This window comes from Octopus bimaculoides, chromosome 3, assembly GCF_046866305.1.
Source record: "Octopus bimaculoides isolate indiv1 chromosome 3, ASM4686630v1, whole genome shotgun sequence".
Classification (NCBI taxonomy): domain Eukaryota; kingdom Metazoa; phylum Mollusca; class Cephalopoda; order Octopoda; family Octopodidae; genus Octopus; species Octopus bimaculoides.
Window position 1 is genome coordinate 84,763,737 of NC_142930.1, and position 19,378 is coordinate 84,783,114.

Genomic DNA, 19,378 nt, shown 5'->3' on the forward strand with positions numbered 1-19,378 from the left:
TGAATATAAGAGTAGCGATACAGAAGATTGGACAGGGTGAGTGGATATGTAAGTTGGCAAGAGTGTGGAAAGAGAATGGCAGGTGTTTAGATACGGAGATAGAAGTGAATGCAGTGAATAGTGAACATGGGTGGGAGATGCAGTCAATCATGAATATCAGTTTATTTTTTTGGTGAGGGAAGATGGAGGAAGTAGGAATGGGTGGAGATGACAGAACAGATGATGCAAAGTGTGTGGGATGGGGTGTGAGAGGGACGTACAGTGCTAGGGACAAGGTTAGAGGTATGTAGGGATGGAAATAGTCAAATAAACAGAGTAGGAGTGGGGAATGGAGGTGAGAGAGGCTGTCGTAGACAAAATGAAATGGTGTACAGGGGAAAGGGGTTGGTGAAAGTGGTATCCAGTGGAAACCAAGGTGGTAAGGAATGATACTGAGAAGGTAGGAGACAAAAGAAGTGGTTCCAAGGAATGGGAATAGTAAGGAGACAAAAGAAGTGGTTCCAAGGAATGTAAGTAGTAAGGAGATGAAATATGTGTAGTTCTGCTCTTGTAATTACAGCAGCTGAGTGGATAGTAATGTAGTCAAAAGAATGATGGAGACCTAAGTGTTAGGAAGATCAGTTGTCGGGGAGAAATATGTCAGGTACAGTTTGAGTGCCAGGCACGTAAATGATATGCTTTTAGGGACTCCCTTTTGTGTAGATGATTGGGTCTTCTTGAGCAAAGCAAATCACCAATCATTGCAGTCCTTTGTCATCTCCTGTGAGGCTTCATATTTGGAGGTTAGTGTTCACTACTTCATCCCATTGCCTTCCAAGGTCTTCCTCTTTCACAGGTTCCATCCATATTTAGTAATTGGTACTTCTTTATGTAGCTCTCCTTATCCATACACATCACATGACCGTACCAATGTAGTTTTCTCTCTTGCATACATCTCATGTCCTTCATGCTCAATTTTTCTCTGAATACATTTGCACTTTGTTGTATATGCATACTGGTGTTGCACATCCAGTGGGACATGCTGGTTTTTCTTTCTAACCTTCACATGTCCTCTGCCTTCATAGCCACATTTCACTGCCCTGTAGTATTGTTGTTCATGCACAAGCGCCATACAATCTGCCTTTCACTCTGAGAGAAAGGCCTTTTGTTATAAATGGAGGAAATAACTCAGAATTTTCTCCAGTTTTTATTGTAGTGATAACAATTTTGGAGCATCCTTTTCCACTGCTAATTAGATTACTAGGTAACAGAAATTATCTGCTATCTCTAAGGATACTCCTGGGCATTTGAGGAAATCTATTTTCTGCACATATTTATTGAGTATTATATAAGTCTGAAAAGTGTCTATACATGAAACTCACAACTCTTGAATCACTTTACATCTTCTGCCGAATAATAATAATAATAATAATAATAATAATAATAATAATAATAATAATAATAATAGTAATAATAATATTAATAATAGTAATAATCCTTTCTACTATAGGCACAAGGCCTGGAATTTTAGGGAAGGGAAATAGTTGATTACATCAACCCCAGTGTTTCACTGGTACTTAATTTATTGACCCCGTAAGGATGAAAGGCAAAGTTGACTTTGGCAGAATTTGAACTCAAAATGTAGCGACGGGCAAAATACCACTAAGCATTTCATCCAGCGTGCTAACGATTCTGCCAGCTCATCACCTTAATAATAATGGTAATAATAATGGTTTCAAATTTTGCCACAAGGGCAGCCATTTTTGGGGAGGGGGATGAGTTGATTACATCGACCCCCCCCCCCCCCCAGTGTTTCACTGGTACTTAATTTATCGATCCTGAAAGGATGAAAGGCAAAGTCGATCTTGGCGGAATTTGAACTCAGGATGTAGTGATGGGTGAAATACTGCTAAGCATTTCATCCAGTGTGCTAATGATTCTACCAGCTCGCTGCCTTAATAATGATAATAATAATAATCCTTTCTACTATAGGCACAAGGCCTGAAATTTTGGCGGAGGGAGTAAATTGATTACATTGACCCCAGTGCTCAACTGATACTTATTTTACCAACCCTGAAAGGATGAAAGGCAAAGTCGACCCCAGTGGCATTTGAACTCAGAACTTGAAGACAGATGAAATACCGCTAAGCATTTCATCCAACGGGCTAATGATTCTGCCAGCTCCCCTCCTTAATAATAATCATAATCATAATAATAATAATAATAATAATAATAATACATTTACATATATCATTGTTTCAGTGACTACTTTTCCATGCTTGCATGGGTTAGACAAGGGTATGTTGGTGCAGCATTTTCAACAGCTAGTTTATTACCTTTTGAGCCCAGACATATGAGGAGAAATAGAAATAGACAACACTGAATGAATGAGCCTTTTGTTCATAAAGATCATGCACACATGTCAAGATGCTGGGGACTTAGATGGTTGACTGCATGCAAATACTACTGTTGGTGATGCTATTGTTTACAATCAATGAACAAACGTGTACACAAGGAAACTCACTAACATGCACATGAACACACACACACATATATACATATAATAATATTGAAATTATTGTATACAGTGCTCTGGTGCACTACAACTTGTCAAAAGTGCATATAAAGCAGATGCAGTAATGTACAAATGCCTGGAAAGTGAACAGTGTATGAGTCAGATACATGCCTGCGTGTGTATGGAGGGGAGAAAATCAGGTGTAGTGTTGGCAAATCTCAGGAAGCATATGCACACACACACACACATGTAATACATATATATATATATATTAAATATATTGTATATATTGAGAATCCCTATCACATCTTCACAATCTTCTCTCCTTTAACTCACTTTCTCTCTCCAGCTGAAGTAGCCATGTATCTCCTCTACTGCAAGGCACCTCTTTCTGTTCTATTCACACTCTCACTTCTCATCACCTGGCACAAACCAACCTCTCTTAATACTACTCCTTTATCAGTTGAGGTGGGGTGGGGGTCTTGTCTTGTAAGTTACTTGGCTCCAAGTAAAACAGCACCCAGTACATTCTGTAAAGTTGTCAGCATTAAGAAGCACATCCAGCTACAGAAACCATGCCAAAGCAGACATTGAAGCTTGGCACAGTCTTCTAACTTGCCAGTTCCTGTAAAACTTTACAACCCATGCCTGCATGGAAGGAAGATGTTAAATTATGATTTTGATACATATATATGTGTATGTTTGTGTTTGCCCCCACCATACTGCTTGGCAACTGGTGTTGGTTTGTTTATGTCTCTATAACTTACTGGTCTGGCAAAAAATAGAATAAGGCAGTTCTCCGCAAGTAAAAGGTATAAATATATATATATATACAAATCGAAATCAAATTCGATGACAGCACCACATGACTGACATCTGTGCTAGTGGAGCGCTAAGAGCACCATCTGAGCGTGATTGTTGCCAGGGTCGCTGACTAGCCCCATGCCAGTGGCACGTAAAGAGCACCATTTGAGCGTGATCGTTACCAGCGTTGCCTTACTGACACTTGTGCTGGTGGTCTGTGAAAAACAACATTTGAGCGAGGGCATTGCCAGTCCCGCTTGACTGGCTCCTGTGCAGGTGACACGTAAAAACACCATTTGAGCGTGGCCGTTGCCAGTACCGCCTGACTGGCCCTCGTGCCGGTGGCACGTAAAAGCACCCACTACACCCTCGGAGTGGTTGGCATTAGGAAGGGCATCTAGCTGTAGAAACTCTGCCAGATCAGATTGGAGCCTGGTGCAGCTATCTGGTTCACCAGTCCCCAGTCAAACCGTCCAACCCATGCTAGCATGGAAAGCAGACGTTAAACGATGATGATACATATTTTTTCTTTTACTTTTACTTGTTGCAGTCATTAGACTGTGGCCATGCTGGGGCATTACCTTAAAGGGTTTAGTCCAGGGGTGAGGAAACTTTTTAGTGTGGTGGGCAAAAATTTCCAAAGAAAATTGGTCCGCAGGCACTTCACAAGTACTAACTCTTATATCCATGCAAATTTTGTATATATATCTATGTATAATTTGATACACATTAATAAAGATAAGTTTAACACATTAAATTAATGCATAACATCTTTATTAATGCCACCACTGAATTTAGGACGTTTATATTACTTATGAAGTATTTTATAATTTTCAGCTACAGGGTAGCTGGGTTTCCAGGGGGTGGTACAAACCTAGAAATATGTGTTTTATTGTGTAAACAAAATTTCCATTTAAATGGCAATTACCAGATGATTTTCTGTTTGAGGTTAACTCTTTTAAGTCATAGTAGAAATGTGACTTATGCTGCAAATAGGCATATGAATATTATATAAATTTTATAATTGAAAAATTTACTATATTTTGTACAGCCTGCAGGCACAATAAAATGGGCTTGCGGGTGCAGTTGCGCTTGTGGGTGGGGTTTCCCCACCCCTGGTTTAGTCAAACAAATCGACCCCAGTACTTATTTTGTTTTTTAAGCCTGGTACTTATTCTTTCAGTCTCTTTTACAGAACTGCTAAGTTATAGGGACATAAATAAACCAACACCAATTGTCAAGTGGTGGTGGGGGACAAACACATACACAAAGACACACACATAGATATATACAGATATGTATGATGGGCTTCTTTCAGTTTCCGTCTATCAAATCTACTCACAAGGTTTTGGTTGGCCTGGGGCTATAGTAGAAGATACTTGGCCAAGGTGCCACAAAGTGGGACTGAACTGGGAAGCAAGCTTACCACACAACCACAAGAAGTTCACTTCTTAACCACATGGTTCTGGGTTCAGTCTCACTGCATGGCACCTTGGGTAAGTGTCTTCTACTATAACCCTGGGCTGACCAAAGCCTTGTGTGTGGCTTTGGCTGATGAAAACTGAAACGAAACCTGTTGTATATATGTATATGTATATATGTTTGTGTGTGTGTGCACTATTTGTGATGAAAGGACTTTTTGACAAACAAACAACTGATTGATTGTTTAATCAACACATTAAACAAACAGTCTATTAGTTACTTGGTTAAATATTTAACTGATTGACTAAAAATAAATAGTGATATTAAACCAGGACATCTGTTTATTATTATTGCTATAATGACCCTCCCAAAACACAAGATTTCTTTCAGCACATGAATTCATATCAAGAATTTTGCAAACCAAATACAAAAACAAAGTGTATACATATATATATATATATATATATATATATATATATATATATATATATATATATATATATATATATTAATGTGAGTTTAGAGGGATATATTATTTGGGTGGATACTGTGGTAGCTCTCAGTTATGTCTCAGGTTATGGCTAACCATATCGATTAGTATTTAATGTCTATGACTACTAGTAGTTGTTACTAATACTGTAAATTCCAGTTGCATATGCAGCTGCCTATACTCTGTGCTGTGGAAACACGTGTAGGTCGTCATCACCATAAAAAATGCTGTATGACATTGTAAAATGAAAGTATGTACCAGTCTTTTTGAAGATGTACCAGTCTCCATATTCTCTGTCATTGTAGTTATTGTGTGTGTGTGTATATATATATATATATATATATATATATATATATATATACACACATATATATATATATATATATATATATATATATATATATATATATCTATAATATAAATTGGACATGGGTGATCGTATTCTTTCTTGCCTTGAGGTTCACAGCCAAATGGCTGGGTGGATTCGTGTGAAAAATGGCACACATGTGGAAGTGGGTGCATAGATTCGAATGCAGTTTGTATTTTTTTCCCTAGCCCCCATAGTTACCGAGAAAATCGATTAAAACTTTTTCTAATGGAATTCCCCCGTTTGTTCTGCCATTAAAACAACCAGTTGCTTACACACCAAGCACATACCATTTCGCTAGCAACATGGGGAATACAGGATGACAGTTAGCCAAAACTTTTGCTATGCTGTCTCTCTTCTTTCACCTCTTTGTGGGGTTAATAATCTTAATCTTTATTTACAGTTTCTCATTCAAACTACATAGCAGGCAGAATTGTTAGATTAAGACAGTAGGGTGTTTTGAGGGAGATTTGGCTGCTATTTCTACCAGTTCTAGCTACCATGTAGAGGTCTGAACTTAATTTTCATTCACATATTTGCATTTCAAAAATTTAACATAATCTTTTCCATAAATCAACTATCGTAACTCTATCTCTCTTTCTCACCCTCTTTCTCTCTCACATACACATGCACAAGCAAGCACACACACACACATATACACACACACACATCCATTTCATATATCTTCTTTCAATTTCTGCTCTCTGCAAATAAAATTTTTTACAGATACAACTGCTTACGAAAATAGGGATTAATGTTTAATTTCTTTCTATGTTCATAATTAAATCAATGTTTTAATGATTAGACAGAGGTCCAGTAGAATAGCTCTTAGAAACAGATTACGTACAAACACATAAATCATCACAACCACATCATCTAAACAGACTGGGTGAAACTGGGCTTAGCTGCTAGTATATATATATATATATATATATATATATATATATATACATACATACATACATATATATTCCAGAAGCCTGAGGAGTTGGGCTCCCATTAGGGACCTGCAAAACTTCAGGTAGCACAGAACCAAATCAAACTGTTTTAAATAATATATATATGTATATATTATTTATATTATATTATATGATATACATGTATTATTTATATTATATGCATATATTTTTTATGTATCATATATATCATATTATATACATATATTGTGTTGAGTCAAAAGTTTTGCAATATTTTGGTAACTTATTTGCTTTATTCAAGTTACAGCAAAAGCACCCTATCTTTCAAAGTAGAGGCTATTGTGTTGCTTTGTCTGAAGTCACCTTTCTACCTGATACCAGTTCTTGTCCTTCAAGGTGAAGAACTCCTTCAGTGAAGCTTCCACCTCCCCTTTGTTGATGGAGCATTGCAAGTGCAGGGAGTGAGCCATGGATTAGAACAAGTAATAATATGAAGGAGCTAGGTCTGGATTTATGCTGGCTGTGGCATAATTTTGATTCCCTCAAATTCCTAGAGATCTTACTTTGTCTTGCTGCAGAAGAGTTTGTTTTCTGTTAACCAATGCTGGATATTCTGCATACATCCACTCCAGCTGTTTGGAGTACAGGTTGACATTGATAGTTTGACTGTCTGGTATGAACTTGTTGTGAATTATCCCCTCATTAATTTCACCAGACACAGAGCTTCATCTTGTGTTTGAAATGCTTGTTTGGCGACATGTTCTTTGCTTTAACCACTTATGTACATTAGGATTGTGGAAAAATATCTCCTTCGGATTATTACTTGTTCTGAGCCATGGCTCACTTTTTGCACTTGTGATGCTTCATCAACCAAGAGGAGGTGGGAACTTCAGCAAAGGAGTTCTTTCCCCCAAAGAACAAGAACTGGTATCAGTGTGGGATCAAAGAACTGGTAGAAAGGTGGCTTCAGATGGTACAACAGGATGACCTCTACATTGAATGCTAAGCTGCTTTTGTTGTAACTTGCCAAATAAAGCAAATAAGTTGTCAAGATATTGCAAAACTTTTGACTCAACACAATATTATTTATGTATCAGGTGTGGCTGTGTGGTAAGAAGCTTGCTTTCCAGCCACATAGTTCCAGGTTCAGTCCCACTGTGTGGCACCTTGGGTAAGTGTCTTCTACCATAGCCTTGGACCAACCAAAAACTTATGAGTAGATTTGGTCAACAGAAACTGAAAGAAGCCCGTCATATATATATATATATATATATATATATATATATATATATATGTGTCTGTGTTTGTCCCCTACCATCACTTTACAACTGATGTTGATGTGTTTATGTCCCTGTAACTTAGCAGTTCCATAAAAGACACCAATAGAATAAGTACTAGGCTTACAAAGAATAAGTCCTGGGGTCGATTTGTTTGACTAAAAGTGGTGCTCCAGCATGGCTGTGGCTGTAGTCAAATGTCTGAAACAAGTAAAAGAATAAAAGAGTATATATATGTATAATATATATATATATATATATATATATATATATATATATGTGTGTGTGTGTATATATATATGTGTATGTATGTATATATATATATATATATATATATATATAACAATTGCAGCGTGGAAGGTGTTTATAAGCCATTTAAAATAACACACAAAATCCGTTAGATTCACTTCAACATTTAAATTTAATTTGTCAAAATATTTTCGTCGCTTTGAGACCGCGACCTGTTCGCTGACAAAATTCTGTGCTGCATCTCAAATTGTCCAACCCATGAGATGCTGCACAGAATTTTGTCAGTGAACAGGTCGCGGTCTCAAAGCGATGAAAATATTTTGACAAATTAAATTTAAATGTTGAAGTGAATCTAACGGATTTTGTGTGTTATTTTAAATGGCTTATAAACACCTTCCACGCTGCAATTGTTTTCGTTCCAGCACACGATCTCAGATCAGGTCACTTGCTATGCAAGTACATCTCCGTAATATATATATATATATATATATATATATATATATATATATATGTATGTATGTATATATATTTCTTTTATTTGTTTCAGTCATTTGGCTGCGGCCATGCTGGAGCAGCATCTTTAAAAGGGTCAGTTTCCCAGTTTCAGTGGCGTATATATTCTTCACCTGGATGGGACACTGATCCGTTGCAGGATTACTCATTTTTGCCAGTTGAGTGGACTGGAGCAACGTGAAATGAAATGTTTTGCTCAAAAACACAACGCATCGCCAGGTCCAGGAATCGAAACCACAATCTTACGATCATAAATCCGACACCCTAACCACTAAGCCACGCACCTCCATCATAAGACTTTTATAAACTTTTAAGAGAACATGAAATAATTCTTTTTAGAATAGTCTATTTCAAAGCACACACATGAAGCTACATGTAAGTATTGGGTTTTATTTTTTACTTGTTTCAATCATTAGACAATGAGCTTGCTGGGGTAGTTTCTTGAAGGGTTTAAATCAATCGAATTTATCCCAGTACTTAGATTTTTTTAAAAATCTTGTTCTTAGTTTTTTAGTTTTTTTTCTTTTTTTGAACTGCTAAGGTACAGGAATATTAAGCAAACCAACATTGGTTGTGAAGTGGGGACAAACATGCATATTGGGCCTACACATATTTTCCATCCATAAAATTCACTCACAAGGCATTGGTCAACCCAGAATTACTGGAGAATTGCCCAAGGTGTCATTCAGTGGGACTGAACCTGAAACGAGATAGTTGCAAAGTGTGCTACTTTGCCATGAAACCATGCCTTTGCCTATATATGTGTGTGCGTGCCTTTGTGTGTTTGTATGTTCGTGCAGGTGGCACGTAAAAAACACCATTTGAGCGTGGCTGTTGCCAGTACCACCGGACTGGCCCTTGTGCCGGTGGCACATAAAAGGCACCCACTACACTCTTGGAGTGGTTGGCGTCAGGAAGGGCATCCAGCTGTAAAAACTCTGCCAGATCAGATTGGAGTCTGGTGTAGCCATCTGGTTCGCCAGTCCCCAGTCAAATTGTCCAACCCATGCTAGCATGGAAAACAGACGTTAAATGATGATGATGATGATGATGATGATGTGTGTATAAAAACATGTATAGTCAAAGACACCCCTCTATTTCCAGTAATACAAAAAATATGCTCAGTTCTTACTGTAAAGTGGTTGGAGATAGGAATGGCATCCAACCCTAAGAACCATGAAGAAATGATAAATAAAATTAACACACATACACAATAACACATATGGTTGGTTTTCTCTATTGCTGTTTGTGTCAAATAAGAAAGATCAGAGACAAGTGATGGGATGTTGTGTGACATATTCAACTCATATACATCAAAAATGGATATGATGGTGATATATGTATGTCATATACTTATACATATATAATTATATACTTATATTAATTTGTCTATGTATGTTTTGTGATACCTATAAATATTCATTAAAATAGTTTTAATGTTGCAATGGATATATTTTAAAGCAACTAAATAATATTGATCCTTGAAATGGACAGAATTGCCTTTCTAGCAATTCCTTCTCTGAAAAAAACTATGTACAAAAGAATTTCCATAGAACTTTACCACTCACACACATTTACACATATGGATTTGCTTTTTATTTCCATGCAGGTTCTAGCCATAGGCAACTTTAATCCTGGTAAATATCTGCCATGAATCCAATATAAATTCCCATTTTATCATTTTTTCCTTCTTCTTAGCACAGATTTTTTTTATTGACTTGTTATGTTCTTTACTTCCTGTTCTATCCATTATTTTTTTTAGTTTTCATTTTCACTAATAAAGAATGCCAGCTCAGTGATTGGCAAGTGTGTTATTCAGATTGTATTTTACTCTGATACAGACTGGTGCCAAATGATCAATAAAGCCGTAAACTAGACTTGTCGACATCAGCAGCCCAGCACCTTGTTTGGTGTCATTATATAGCCAGCTGCAGCAAAGATGGAATTTACTATGGACAGTCTGTTTGGACATGGAAACATGTCATCTACCTTCTGTCTCTCTCACTTCCAACAATTTACTGACATAGCAACTATGGTGTGTATATATGTGTGTGTGTGTGCTGATCAGCAGCTGCTCTCATTGATTTCTTTCACTTCTCCTGCACACAATGTATTCAAAACCATTTCTCCTAAACCTTAATATGGATTGCTTTATTTTTTTCTTCCTTTCTCTCCATATTTTTTTAGTTGCTCTTTTCCCCTGAAAGGCTGGAGAATAATGTCTATCATTTACTGTTGTGTGCATGGGCACTTTGAATAATTGGGTATCTATTGTGTATGTAGGGATAGGATTTATACCTTAATAGATAAAAAATTGGGAGACAGGTGTTGAAAAAAACAGACATTTGGATTTTTCTCTCAGTTCTCTTTCATTCTGCCTCTGTCTCATGCATATATATGTATAAATGATGGCATGGCTGTATGGTTTAGATGTTTGCTTTGTCTCCGCATGATTCTGGGTTCAGTCTGATTGTACACCACCTTAACAAAGCATCTTCTAATACCATGAGATGACTAATGCCTTATGAGGGAAATTTGATAGCTGGAAACTGAATAGGAACCACATATATAAGTATATATGTATGTATTTGTATGTGTGCTTGTGTATGTGTTTGTCTGTCTGCCTGTCTGTCCATCTGTCCAGTTAATCTTATTAGCTTGATGCTCATAAAAGGGTAAAAGTTATAGTGTAAAAACATAACATTTCGGACATAGTCCTCTGTCGGATACTGAAGAAAGTCCGACGGGAGATAAAGACGAAAGAAAAGGAAAAGTGGAAATGAGAAAAGAAAATAGAGATGAGAGCCAGAAAAAAATATTATGTTTGGGTTACATTCATGTCTGATGAAGCATAATGACGCAGAAATGCATGTGTCCTACCCTCTGATGCTGTCATTCATAGCCCAGTGATGTATTTTCACATATGTTATCTATGAGGAGATTTCTTTTCCCTTGAGACTATTTTTGCAATGAAAGGTTTTCCCATATCCAAGTGTATATGAACCTGTTACATATGTTTGCATGCATATGCACACATACACACACAAGCACATGCACAGACACACACACCTATACATACATACATACATACATACATACATACATACATACATACATACATACATATATATATATATATTAGAAGTATACATGAGTTCAATATGATGGCATTTACTTAACTATTGTGCTCCATGTAGATGGCATCTGTTGGTAATTTCCCTCAGGAATTCTAGACTGAGTTTCTAATCAAATCTCAATAAGCAGCTGAGACTAAATCATTTTGCTCAAAACTCTGAAGTATTTGGGGAAAGGCATGAATATCATACAACCTCCTTATTTGCTTCTATAAATGCTTGATCTTGCACCAAATAATAATAATAATAATAATAATAATAATAATAATAATGGTTTCAAATTTTGCCTCAAGGGCAGCAGTTTTAGGGGAGGGGATGAGATGATTACATTGACACCAGTGTTCAGCTAGTACTTATTTTATTGACCCCGAAAGGATGAAAGGTAAAGTCAACCTCAACGGAATTTGAAATCAGAATGGAGCGACTGGCAAAATACCACTAAGCATTTCGTCCAGTGTGTTAACAATTCTGCCAGCTCGCCACCATAGTAGTAGTAGTAGTAATAATAATAATAATAATAATAATAATAATAATAATAATAATAATAATAATAATAATAATAATAATGGTTTCAAATTTTGACACAAGGCCCAACAAGTTATGTGGAGGGGATAAGTTGTTTACATCAACTCCAGTTTACAACTGGTACTTATTTAATTGACCCTGAAAGAATGAAAGGCAAAGTGGACCTTGATGGCTTTTAAATTTTGTACAGAAAGATGCATGAAATGCCGCTAAGCATTTTGCCTGGTGTGCTAATGATTCTTCTACCTTGCTGCCCTAATAATAATAATAATAATAATAATAATAATAATAATAATAATCTTTTCTACTGAAGGCACATGGCCTGAAATTTGATGGCAGGGGACTAGTCAATTACATCAACTCCTGTGTTTCACTGGTACTTAATTTATTGATCCCGAAAGAATGAAAAGCAAAGCTGACCTCAGTGGAATTTGAACACAGAACGTAGTGACAGGTGAAAGTCTCTATGCATTTCACCCGTCGTGCTAACGAGTTTGTTAGCCCACTACCTTCATAATAATAATAATGGTTTCAAATTTTGCCACAGGGCAGCAATTTTGGGGGAAGGGATGAATCACATCAACCTCAGTGTTCAACTGATACTTATTTTATCGATCCCAAAAGGATAAAAGGCAAAGTCAACCTCAGCAGAATTTGAACTCGGAATGTAGTGATGGGCAAAGCACCCATAAGCATTTCACTTGGTGTGCTGACAATTCTGCCAGCTAGCCACTTTGATAATATAATTATGATAATAATTATAATAATAATCCTTTCTTATTTCTTTATTGCTCACAAGGGGCTAAACATAGAAGGGACAAACAAGGACAGACAAAGGGACAAAATACTGCTAAGCATTTCGCCTGGTGTGCTAACGTTTCTGCCAGCTTGCCACCCTATTATTATTATAATAATAATCCTTTCTACTATAGGCACAAGGCCTGAAAGTGTGGAGGAGGGGGAAAGTTGATTACATCGACCCCAGTACCCCAGTGCATGGCTGGTACTTATTTTATTTATCCCCGAAAGGCTGGTACTTATTTTATTTACTCCCTCACATAGGATTGTTGCAGTCTTTTTTCAATCTCCATCAGTGTTGTTTTTACGCGGGACCTTTCGCTACTTTTGGGATGTTGGTTGAGTCGATTTGCAACCTTTGTCTGTCGTCTCATGAGGATCTTCCTCTCCCTTGGAATCTTGTTTCTTTTTGTGTTGGCTTTGTGCTCTGGGACATATTTCTGGCATATGGTTTGCATAACAGACAGGAAATATTCTAGTTTCACACCAATGTCTGGTGTGGAGAGACATTTTGACCAGTCCTGTCTGAGGATCTCTTTTTGGATCGATTTCCAGTCTGCTGTGTAGAAGTTCAGATTGGAGAGATTTCAGGTGCTTCCTTTAGGCTGTATGTCTCTGGCTACTTTCAGCCCAAACATAGACTGCTCTATTATGTTGTGATCTGAGACTAATGTCGGCGTCACTTTCACATCATGAATGATGTCCATATTGTTCATGAAGCAGAGATCCAAAATGTTATTCGCCCTAGTTGGTCTGAGTACAGCTTGCACCATGAATAGGGCATTGGTGAGGTTGAGCAGAGACTTCACCTGTGCTTGCTTGCAATGAGTCATTCCTGAGAGCATGAGACCTTCGGGCCATTTGATTGTGGGGCAGTTGAAATCACCCATAAGAAATATGCTCACGTGGTGTTCCAGTTTGATGAGGGTTTCTTTAATTCTTGTGAGGCAATTTTCACGTACACACAACTACACGCACACATACACACATGCATACACATGCAAAAAGATGCACATATACCTCTACACACAACCCCTCGTTCACACACACACACACGCACACACATACACACGCACACACACATGCACACACAAAATACACATGTACAAATGCACATACATTCACACACACACACACTTATACACACACACACATACATACACAAGCACATGTAAATGAACCCACACATACCTCTCACACACACACAGTACACACTCATACATACACGCACACAATTATACATACATGGACATACACGCACACAATTATACATACATGGACATACACACACACATACACACACAACATATACATGCTCACACACACACACACACACACACACACACACACACTTCAAACTACTGCACCGATCCTAATGAAATTTGGAACACAAAATCCAAGCCTCAGGAGAAGAGTAATGCTGTGTGTTTTATACAATTTCATGGACCAAAATTACTGAATGGGTCCTTATGATATTTGGAACTTAGATTCAATGCACAAGGGCGGTTATAATGCAGTATGTTTGGTTTGAATTTGAGATGGTTTAAAGGGGGCAGAACCCCCATGAAAATTCATAAATTTTCGGAAATTTCGACCATGGGTAATTGACACACATCAAGAAGTATTCTCAAAGTTTCCACTTCTCATGATGATTCTAAGACCCACTAATGGGGGCCTTAACTTCCAAATTTTAGTCATTTTTTTATGATCCAAAAATAGGTCAAAAGTACTGAATGGATCTTTATGAAATTTAGAAATTATATTCTATGCGAAGGGGCCATAACCCCTATGAAAATTCATATATTTTTGCTGTTGATGAAATTTTAACCATAGATATTAGACACAAATGAAGTAATATTTCTAAAATTTCATCTTCTTAGAAGTTAGAAAGTCCCCCTAAATGGGGACTTAACACCCATAATTTAGTCATTTTATCTAAGCAAAGACGAATACAGTTGTACTCTTAGAAGCTGTAGGGTCACCTGAGCATAAAAGATAAGCATTATTTGTAATTTAATGGTACAACAGTGTAAGAGTTTGCTTTGAGATATACTTAGATTGTGATTTCTGCAATGTGGTGCATAAATTGTCAAGTAAATGAGAGGCATCTTTGCTTCCACTGATTCAGTTGCAAAGTGTTGAGTAAAGTTATTTGGTTGCAGACCTCCTTTGAGTCTTTTTATTATCACTGGGTCACACATAATTGCCAGATGGTAACATTGATTTCAAGGCCTTCCCAGATGAGTGACTAGTTATTCAAAGACATTTATAGATTGTAAATTTATTCGGTCCATTTACCTATCGGTATAATGGTCATTAGCAAACTCCAGAGGTGACACTTTCACTTCTCCTTAGCCCTCATGTCACACAGTTGTTAATGTTTATTTGAGTTGGGTCACGCCCTTCCAATTGCTACCGATCCATAATACATCTTACGGCTGTGCCTGTCACCTGTATGGTGAGGAATCCTACATTGGGAGTGGTAACGACTAGGGTAGGGTAGCTGACTGCTTATTGTGATCACTTTACACAGTGTACCATGGTACCATCACCAGTACATTTTATGTGGCACCATCACCAGTGCTTTTTATGTGGCACCATAACCAATGCATTTTATGTGGAACCAGCACCAGTGCTTTTTTCATGGCATCAGCATATATATGTGTCTGTGTGTACATATATATGTGTTTATAGATATATATATACAAATTTGGCCAAAAGTCACCTGACAGTACATCATAACCATGTAATTCCAAGATTTATTTTTGTTTAACAATTGAATGAATTTAATAAAAGTATCTAAATATGAAGCATCATGAAAATTGTTCAAATTGAAGCCCTCTTGAGTAACTTCATAATTGGAATGAATAAATAAAATTGAATATTAAGTATTTATAGATTTTTGATTTACTGTTGATTTATATATGTACATACTTGTATATCAATATATATATATATATATATATATATATATATATACTTCTTTATGTATGTATATATATATATATATACATGTATATATATATATATATATATATATATATATATATATATATATATATATATATATATATATATATATATATAAAATAACATAAATAATATATAATTATATGCATATATCCATACATATATGTACATACCGACATCTATATTTATAGATACAAGCCTATATGGGTACAGGATATCACAAAAAACGTTAAACACAATGAAAAACGAAAACATAAAGACGAATACAGAAAACGAACATTTTTTTCGAACAACGAAACCAGATTGAGTCAAACGTTTTGTTTGATTTTCACTGATGATTTTTGACGACTTGTATCTACATGTTATATCATTAATTTCATACGACTTGTCCAATTGTTGCTGAATTGTGTATTCCTTATTTTTATATATAATATACAGATTTTTATTGCTTATTCATTATTTTACAGCTTTGATTGTGAACGGTAAAAAAATTGCAAGTAAAGCTATTTTATGTTACCTATGGAAAAAAACCTTATATGTATATATATGTATAAGTGTATATATATATATATATATATATATATATATATATGTATAAGTGTGTGTATATATATATATATATATATGTTGAGAACATTTTAGGTCTTAATAGACACAAGATGTGATCTATTTCTAGCGCATTAATTGTCCACGTTAGTGGTCGACGTTATTTTTTTAAAATGTACCTTAATCCCCTGAGATTGCAGATAATACTTCTGAATCTCTTTGATTCTTTACATGTGCTGGCCTCCTGATAATTAATCGATATTAATTAATATATGACTAATTACCAGATTTTATAATATATATATATATATATATATATATATACATATCTATATACACACACATACAGGTACACACATGTAAATGTGTACATATATGCATACATGTATATATGTGTTTATGTATATTTATATATAAATACATATAAGTGTATATATATATATATATATATATAATATATATATATATCAACAAGATTCAGTTGAATAAGGTACTTAAAAATTAAGGCACCTTATTAGATGCACCTATATATATCTATATCTATCTATCTCTATATATATATATGTATTTATATATATATATATATATATGTATATATATATATATATATATATGTATATATATAATGGAGGCACGTGCCTTAGTGGTTAGGGTGTCAGCATCATGATCGTAAGATTGTGGTTTCGATTCCTGGACCGGGCAACACGTGTTCTTGAGCAAAACACTTCATTTCACGTTGCTCCAATCCACTCAGCTGGCAAAAATGAGTACCACTGCGATGGACTGGCCTCCTATCCAGCTGGGGAACACATACGCCATTGAAACCAGGAAACCGCGCCCATGAGCCTGGCTAGGCTTTAAAAGGGCACATTTATTTATTTTTTATGTATATCTATCTATCTATCTATATATATGTATATATATTTATATATATATATATATATATATGTATATTTATATATTTATATATATATATATATATATATATATATATATATATATATATGTTTCTTTTTTTCTATAGTTTCAGCTCAGAGCTGCAGCCATGTTGATGCACCGCCATTTTGCTACACTGTTATCACTGAGAGCCTCCTCCAATATGTGGCACTTGGTGAAGAATGGAGTTTGATGTAGCTACCCTCATTTGCACCTCTTGCTGTGAGGTAGGTTCATCTGGGACTCTCGACAGGAAGAGGTCCAGCTTTGATTTAAAAACGCCTACATCTACTTTGTGCAGGTTCCTCAGGCTCTTTGGGAAAATATTAAAAAGCTGTGGGCCCCTGAAACCCAAACTGTTGCAGTAACTGGTCCTGAAGCTTGATGGTGTTGTTGGGATCTTTGGCACTATGCAGTGTCATCCCGTTCTGGAATTGGTGTAGCTTTCAATGCCAAAATTTGGCACAATTCCTTCCAAGATCTTCCAGATGTATATTTCTGCATACCTCTCCCACCTTCTCTCCAGGGAGTAGAGTCTTAGCTGTTTCAGTCTTTCCTAGTAGCTGAGCAGTTGCAAAGAGACAATCTTCTTTGTGAATCTTCTCTGGATTGCTTCAAGGTCTGCTGTTAATTTTCACACTAGTGAGTGACCCTAGCTGTGAGCAGTAATCCAGGTGGCTGAGGACGAATGTCTTCCAGAGGACCATCATGGTTTCCTTATCTCTGGTTCTGAATGTTCTCAGGATCCATCTAGCCAGTCGTCTGCACTTTGTTGCCATCCTGGTAATGTGCACTTGGAAAGAGGTATCATTACTCATGTCGATATCCAGGTCCCTCACTGATTTATGCTCTGGGATTGAAATTCCCTGTGGACCAGTGTACTCTGTAAGTTTCATATTCAGTTTTGGTAGCGCAGGGCCTGGAATTTTTCAGCATTAAACTGCATATTATTATCCTCAGCCCATCTGTAAATTTAGTCCAACTCCTGCTGCAGATGTGCAACATCACTGGGGTTCTGTATTTTCTGCGAGACTTTCGTATCGTCTGTGTAGCTAGCAAGGGTGGCTATCTGGGCACTTAAGGGCATATCTGAGAGGGCCACTATAAAAAGCAGTGGTATATATATATATATATATATATATATATATATATATATATATATATATATATATATATATATGTATGTATATATATAAATACGATATGTATACACATGTATGTGTATAAATCCGTATATATCATCATCATCATATGTCCGTTGTCTATACTGGCATGGGTTGGATGGTTTTTGACTGGGCTGGCATGCTGGAACGCTGTGCCAGGCTCCAGTCTGATTTGGCATGGTTTTCTATGGCAGGATGGCCTTCCTAATGCCAACCACTCTAAGAGCATAATGGGTGCCTTCAAGTGCCACCTGCATAAGTACCATTTGCGTGACACTGGTATTTGGCACGACTGTGATTTTACTCAGCTTGATGGGTCTTCTTCTCAAACACGACAATGCCAAGGTCTTGGCTATTGCCTCCGAGAGGTCCAAGTTCCTGGACTAGTTATGTTTAATAAAAAATAACTTATTTACTTAAGTTTTAACATCAAATTTCCTTCAAAATAGTCACCTTGCACAGCAATTCTCTGGTCCCAGTATTCCTGCATCTTTCAGAATCCAGCCTGAAAGTTGAGTTGAGGACCTTCTGCAATTTACTCTTGATCTTGACAGTGGTGTTAAAGCAGCAACCATTGAGCTGTATTTCCATCTTGGGGAAGAGATGGAAGTCTGTAGATGCTAAATCTGGTGAATAGGGCAGGTTTTTGGTGAGAACTCAGAAGTGAGGGGAGCATGGTGACCAGGTGCATTGTTGTCATAAAAATATCTTATTCTTTGCACTCCACAAATCTGTTTGCTTTCACCAAATGTTTCAACATGTCGCAGTGGAAT

At 36.4% G+C, this 19,378-nt stretch overlaps 1 protein-coding gene across 6 annotated transcripts in view; it reads left to right on the forward strand.

Annotated features, from left to right (window-relative positions):
* Positions 1-19,378, forward strand: part of LOC106872997 (uncharacterized) — a 72,251-nt gene that overhangs the window by 19,513 nt on the left and 33,360 nt on the right. For 3 of the 6 annotated variants that reach the window (XM_052966251.2, XM_052966250.2, XM_052966252.2), the window contains exon 2: positions 8,568-8,908. The exons of the other annotated variants lie outside the window; for them this stretch is intronic. The gene's annotated coding sequence lies outside the window, so the exon portion shown is untranslated. The remainder of the gene's footprint in view (positions 1-8,567; positions 8,909-19,378) is intronic. 6 annotated transcript variants of the gene reach the window in all.